Below are 7500 nucleotides of genomic sequence, written 5' to 3'. Positions count from 1 at the left end.
GGGACGACGCAGACCCTCTGCTACTTGTCGTTATTCGGGTCCTTCGTCTCACTTTGCAGTGCACTGAGCACAAGTTGCATCCATCTCCAATATGCGTCGGCCCAAGAAGTTCGGGAGACGTTTGCGTCAAAGTTGCTCACCACTGCGTCCTTCAGCCCTCTTGCAAACGGCGTGAAGTTCTCCAAGAGACAACGGTGGTCCGGACATGCGACAATAGTGTAATTAAATAAATACTGTGGACGGAGATTGAGATTGAAAGTAAGTTTTTTTGTTTACGTATTTATTTTCCTTAAAACATCAGCTCCCGTTTCCAAATGTGCATAGTCTATTCCAAACTGCATCCCCCTCTCTCTTCCACTGTCTCTCGTTCTGTTTTCCCCTTGTCCCTCTCTCTCCCCCTTGATCCACAATCGGGGACTCCCCTGGTCCCTCGCCGCCTCCTCCTCAAAGCTGACGAGATGAAAGAGAAGCTTGCGCTGCAGTCTTCAAATCATTATTGCGTTCCCGTTATCAGAATGCCTACACAGCGACACGGACAAGCAACACATTATCGGTAGACTATAGGCTCACAAAGAGCTGTCGAAGCTGCTGGTGTTCCTAAAATGAAGGCTCTGACGATATGTCCCAATACCAATAGCCTATACACTGAGCTGACGTTACTCCGCCATATCTACAACAAAAGAGGTTAATGCCCCCTTTTAAAAATTGAATAAGAATGAGGACAGTTGTTTACTGTATAGCGTCGAGGCTGGAGCTTCAGCCGGTTGCGGTCGCGGGAAAGCGTCGAGTTGGTGAATTATTAATATTGCGAGCGGTTCGCAGTCTGTCGCGTAGAGCGAGTGGCCAGGGTAGCAGCTGGGGTTTAGGAGCATTAGTCGGGCTCGAGCTAAATCACGGGCGACGGGGATTATGGCTACATGCACTGACTCGTGTATACCGGCCGCAGAAGGGGAGGAAGGGAGAGAGGGAGTGAAGGGTAGAGGTGTCAGGTGTTGAAGGGAATAGCCTTGCTCAGGTAGCCTGCTGGGTGAACTTGGACCTCTGTGTTTCGTTGGCATTCATTTCAAGTCTATGGAAATATATTGAACTAAATCCGTAGCCGGCCTATAATCGAAAGACTGCTTCGTTTCATGAGCTGGATGACATTTGGGTCAACTTAACTTTCTAAAAAATGACTAGTAAGAGAGCTTGGCCTTTGCTACAAACTTGGAGTGAGGTAACGCGCGCAGTAGCAGTGCTCGGAGAGGCCTAGCCCTCGCTCGTCCTCCTAGGTCCTTTACATCCCTCATCTCATACAAACAATTACACGTTCATTAGAAGAGTATAGGAACACAACGTATATGCTATGCCTTTATAGAAAATACAGCAGAAAAAAAAAAACGTATATGGATTTAAACAACAGTACAAAACCATCCCCTGCTCTGTGTGAACTGTATTGGCCTGCACAAAAATCCTGGATCCATGCAAAACACACACACGCATACACACACACACACACACGCACACACGCACACACACACAAACACACACACACACACACACACACACACACACACACACACACACACACACACACACACACACACACACACACACACACACACAGAGGCCAACGAGAGGAAAAGTCTAGAAGAACCATGCCTCAGACAAAAGCATGTTGCATTATGCATTTTAGAGACAAGCAATTACTTTGATGGCCTATTTTTGTTTATTTGTTTTGTGTAGGCCTAACAGCTGACGTAGGCCTATTCGTGTAGTTATCCGGCACTTCCATCCGAATTCAGTCAGACATCTAATAACATTCCTGCGGCACATCAGGAGTAACATAACGGTCGATGAATTATTTACTATTGACCTCCCCAACGCATTTGGCTTCATCCATTATTCATACATAATTGAATTATGATTTAAGTTATTATTTTAACCTCATTTATTTCAGACACGAGAGTGTCAAACGAGGGGGGCTTTTTAAACCACTGTAGTCTATAACGCTGTGTTGCGCATGAATAACACGCTACTGCAGTTTCGAGAAGTTTAGCTCTGCTTTGAAATCAATTTGGCCGCAGGTTGTGAAGTGACGTCCACCCAACACAGTCTCGTGGCAAAACGTGGAGGCAGAAACGATAGTTGTTACAGTATACTCATATTTCCTAACGCATTCAACAATAGGTTGCAACAAATGTATCTTTAGAAGCATCAACTCTACTTAAAGGTGTATCGTTGTCAATGTTGCAACGCGTCATCATATTATTTTGTAACTTATAGGCTATATAAGTATATTTAGGCAATCAAAATAAGCAATATAAAACTTGTATTATTACGGCCACATGACCCTAACCGCTCAAACCCTGCAGCTCAAACCTCGCCAGCGGTTGGTCATTTCATCGAGACAGTGAGACCTGCTTTCCAGTGACACCAATTAATGAAACGTAGGCCTAATATAGCTAAGGTAGGCTAATATTAATAACTTGTAGCCGAATACTGACCTTATCACGAGGGTTATGTTGGTTAAGCATAGAAATGAGGATGCCATCAGCCAATAATAAACTCATAATAAGATTTGATAAAAGTATTCAGATCAAAACGTACAGGCCTGGGTATATAATTGACCTGCAGAAAATACACTCTGATTTTATACAGGTCGTTTACCGTATGATACAGACATTCCATAAAAGTTTCATAATTTCCCTTATTCACATTAACTGTGAATATAATATCATTCATTAGAGCCCATTTTATGAGTGTTACTAAAATGCTTCTTTGAACTGAAGGCCTGCAAACACATTTCTAATATATATTAAATCATTTGCAGGCACCTATAATTCATTGGTAATTCATTTTGTTTATTCGTTTAACATTTCCTTAAAACGTGTTTAAAAGCAGGGCTTTAGAGAAAACCTGTTTTGTTTGTTTGCCTTTCATTGCCAACTCCCTCATATTTCATATTTCTATAACCTTTATCATATTTGAGTATTTAATCTGACAACTTCACCATTGTTTTGCAGGTGGCGGTCTTGAAGCTGCCTGTCTCTTCGTTGACACAGCAATTTGACCACTTGGACCATTAATTAAACTGACATTAGACACGCCATGGTTAAAATTAAATAGCTAAGCAAAACAACACGTATTTTCGTCCTTGTCTAAATATTTGTATATACTAGTCCGTCATCTATTAGTCTACCTGTTAGGCTAGTGGTCAGTAAACATAACACTCAAACCATCCTCATAGGCCTATATTTCGTTTTATCAGGCCTATTCAAACAATTCGATTTTAATGACTAAAACAGGTTTCCATGTAAATAGCCAGAGATAAGATTCACATGTAAACTAATTCGATGTAGGAAACAAAACATGTTGCCCATTCCATGCCCATTTCAAACGAAAAAGTTCAAGAGTCAACTCTGTTCAAGAGTTCTACGATTGACGGACTGAAAATAAGTTGTAAGTTTTCTGGATAATTCTTAGCCATCGTTGTTATTTATCAATATACAAAAATACTTGATTCTAATCTATTCTGTTATATTGTATTCTATATAAACACAAATAGCCACCCATTGATAACAGAAATATCTTAGAAATGAGACCCTTTGGGTAATTATATAATGTATTAATTGGCAAACAACTTATATAATACTGTATACATTTGTTATCCTAATTTATATGAACCGTTTTTCAAAATGACATTTTAGAAAAGCATATTATCCAATCTGATAAATGCGTGATGATTTGCAAAAAGCTTAAACATAACCTACAAATATCGTATAGCTTTAATAACATTAAGTCGAAGGGAAACGAAAAAATTATGAAAAAACGAATTAATAAATCACACGCAGGTATATTCAGACTCGAATATTGATGAATAATGCCCATGAAACGTGAATTGATGCAACGTGACCAATACATGAATATGCTACCTAAGGGGACTAATGCTGATACAGTGTCCAGGTTCCGATATAACGAACATATAATAATACACGTAAAAGATAAATGCTTATAGAACAGGATCCTCTGATGTGATGTTCAGTTAGGCGCTACACATGAACTACAAGGCGTCGGTCTCTGGCGCATATAACATGTGTCAGGGTGTAAATAAAATAAACCGTCATCGAATAAAAAAAGCTTGTATTCGTTGAGAATGTGAATAAAATCGAGTGATGAGCTCGTTTTTGATTCACACCTTCCTTTGACCTTCTGCTTCTCAACGCCACCACGTGTGGACGCTGCCTTTAAGAGCCTTTAAAAGCGAAATATCCAACTAGTCCTTGAGGCAATTCGTCCAAATGTATTTCACCACCAAAATGTGACAAGTGATAATGATAACGTGTTCAACAACAAGTTGTAAGGTACATGCATAGGCTATCATCGCAACAACACAATTATATAGATATATACTGTTCTTCATGGCAAAAATAGTTTTTTGAGGGTGGTGGAATTATCCCCAAATTAATATAAAACGCTTACATGTCCACCATCCGACCTATGGTGGAACTTTATGCCATAAGCTCTCTCCTCATAATAGCAAGAGGCAACGGTCAGGTGTGCGTAATGCACAATGCATATTGCATAATCACAATGTATTTTCATAATCATAAATATTTACATTGTAATGGATTTAAGTCTGCTTGAACAATGAAATATGGTACTAATCAGCATTTACAAAACAAAAACAATTGTTTACAATAACAAAACAACCATCTTGTCTTCATTTTGATGACGGGATACACATTTAAAATCATGAATTACGTTATGAGGATTTGCTTGATTTCGTTTATCAAACGCAGCGCCAAGGGAAAATAAAACTATAAACTGTCTGCTGGGAAAAACGGTTTCGAATGCTTCGTTTTCACTTGGAACGAGAACACGGGGGCAAAAGCATTCTCTTAAAGAACATAATAATACGTTCCAGAGAGTAAAAAACAAACAGTTGAACTTTTGTTGGCGTGCGTAATACGCCCTAATTGTATTCACACAGCGCGAGTATAGGCAGACCCATATACGCATCAATTAGGAGGAGCTCAGGGCTAATGAACGCTTAGCGGTGCACGTCTTTACCGCAGCCCCCTTAACGACCCCTTATACGCGACCACAATGGTACCGATACCACGCTGTTTAAAGACCAACTATTATGTGGGCAGTGAGTTCTTAAAAGCTCCTGCAAGCGGGCCGAACTGTGGGATCAGTCGGCCGGGGAGGAAAGTTCAGCCCTCTTCAACCGTTCAATTTAATGTGTCCTGCTGTGTTCATTTTTTTCTATTATAAAATAAGGGATATAAAAATACTTATGGAAAACGAGTTATGGAAAAATAATAGCCACTGTGTTACAGGCCAGAAATATGAAGTTGTCTTCTATTAGAGGGCAATTATCATAAAAAAAAAGACAGACACATCACATTTCCTGGAAAACCACCCTGGTCTGAGGCGTAATGGGTGAGATATGACATTGAGACATTCATTCACACTCAGGGGACTTTTTAGATGACCATAACGCCCGTTATACAGTTTGGTAAAGAAACATGGAGCAGGAGTCATGGAACAATAAGAGTTCCCTGTGTGTCTCATCCCTGTGTGTGTGTCTCATCTCTCTGTCTCATCTCTTTGTGTGTCTCATCAGTGTGTGTGTGTGTGTGTGTGTGTGCGCGCACTGAGACGCAGGCCTGAAACAGAGCCTAAGGTCAAATTCAGTCTCCAAGACTTCGGCGGGTATTTCAGGCAATAGAAAAAGCGACTCGTTTACAAAGAACACGACTTACGACGAACAATAACGAACCGACTTGCCTTCCGACAACCAAAAGAGTAGGAGGTTACGCAAAACCAAAACCAGTGAGTGACGTACGACATAAGCGGGGTCTGACCTCCTATTCAGACTCATTTTCAAGCAGATATTAGCAGGCCTATCACCAGACATAGCTGTGGCAATCAAACGAAGACAGGGACGGACGAACCGCCGTTTGTTCCCCAAGAATCTGAATCGAAGAAACAAATTCAGCGCATACAGGCCAATTAGTATACTGTGCTTTCTCCCATCTAGTTGGAATGGCCCACAGCACAGTGCAGTGAGAAGTGCCATATATCCCAGGCCCCGGAGCGGACAAGGCTCTGTTTGTCTGCGGGGTTTATCCACCCTAGCATTGCAGAGTGTTGTCTAGCATTACAAATCTCACCCACTCCAGAAGCTGAGCCGTGCGGAGCACTTTTCTGGCCCTTCTCCTTTTTCTCTGCATCCTTTACGCCCTGCAAGTACTAAGCAACAGAGAGAGAGAGAGAGGGAGGGAGGGAGGGAGGGAGGGAGGGAGAGAGAGAAAACAAAGTGAGAGAGAGAGAAAGTGAGAGATGGGGGGGGGGAGAGAGAGAGAAAACAAAGAGAGAGAGAGAGAAAACTAAGAGAGACAGAGAGAGAGAGAGAGAGAGAGAGAGAGAGAGAAAACAAAGTGAGAGAGAGAGAAAGTGAGAGACGGGGGGGGAGAGAGAGAGAAAACTAAGAGAGACAGAGAGAGAGAGAGAGAGAGAGAGAGGGAGAGAGGGAGAGAGGGACGACAGGCCAACGGACCGAGGGGTGAGGAATGCTGGGTGCTGGCACAGTCGATGTGTGTGGAGGGTAAATATGTTCACATCACTGTGAGACCACCAGAGTCTCTCAATGCAAGGCACCCGTGGATGGAAACTCCACTCACCCAAATCACAACCCATTCCCCCCCAAGCGAAGAGGCATCGGTCCTGATTAGATACTGAATAGAAATGTAGAATTCTAATAGGGCCCAGAGTTTTTGTCCTGACCACATGAAAACCTCTGGGCCCTGTTCGAAATGCATTTCTAATCAGTATCTAATCAGGATGCTTCTTTGCTCGGGGGAATGGGTTGTGATTTGGGTGAGTGGAGTTTACATCCACAGAAAAAAGGCGCATCGTTGGAAAAGGAACATCTCACTAGTAACCATTGACTATTCAGTGCAGTGGCGGGTGAGGGGCGGGTGAGTTAAGTGAGGGGCGGGTGAGTTAAGTGAGGGGCGGGTGAGTTAAGTGCGGGGCGGGTGAGTTAAGTGCGGGGCGGGTGAGTTAAGTGATCACCCCATTACCGCGGGAAGCCCTGCAGGCAAGATAAGACACGAGGGGAACGGCTTCCCGGACAGAGATTAAGCCTAGTCCTGGACTAAATGGACAAAACATTTTAAATAGAAAATCTCCATTGAAGATGCCTTTTAGTCGAGGATTATGCTTAATATGTGTCCGGGAAACCAGCCCTGTGAGAGGCAGGCTGGCACACAAAAACACACAAAAGGACAACTGATAATAATAATAATAATAATAATTCCTCAGAGTGAATTTGTTGAGCCATCGACTACGGCCAGCGCGCTCATTGTGTGTGTCAGTGTGTGTGTGTGTGTGTGTGTGTGTGAGTGTGTGTGTGAGTGTCTGTCAGTGTGTGTGTGTGTGTGTGTGTGTGTGTGTGTGTGTGTGTGTGTGTGTGTGTGTGTGTGTGTGTGTGTTTGTCAGTGTGCACCT

The 7500-nt window shown here is 42.5% G+C and overlaps 2 protein-coding genes across 15 annotated transcripts in view; one reads left to right on the top strand and one right to left on the bottom strand.

The window, feature by feature from the left end:
- The window catches only part of LOC310821472 (nuclear factor 1 X-type-like), a gene marked incomplete at its 5' end in the record, with an annotated part of 93923 nt that extends 93272 nt beyond the window's left edge, over positions 1 to 651 (bottom strand). For 2 of the 14 annotated variants that reach the window (XM_083693525.1, XM_083693516.1), the window contains one exon: positions 1 to 650. This exon is cut by the window's left edge and continues 219 nt beyond it. The other 12 variants (XM_083693514.1, XM_083693528.1, XM_083693522.1 and 9 more) reach the window with 12 other exon arrangements.
- Positions 1 to 7500, top strand: part of klf1 (Kruppel like factor 1 (erythroid)) — a 165735-nt gene that overhangs the window by 21005 nt on the left and 137230 nt on the right. The window lies entirely within an intron of this gene.

The sequence above is a fragment of the Argentina silus genome (assembly GCF_951799395.1).
Source record: "Argentina silus genome assembly, chromosome: 22".
Taxonomy (NCBI): Eukaryota; Metazoa; Chordata; class Actinopteri; order Argentiniformes; family Argentinidae; genus Argentina; species Argentina silus.
The sequence above is the reverse complement of the archived record's forward strand: the minus strand, read 5'-3'. Positions and strand labels throughout refer to the sequence as shown.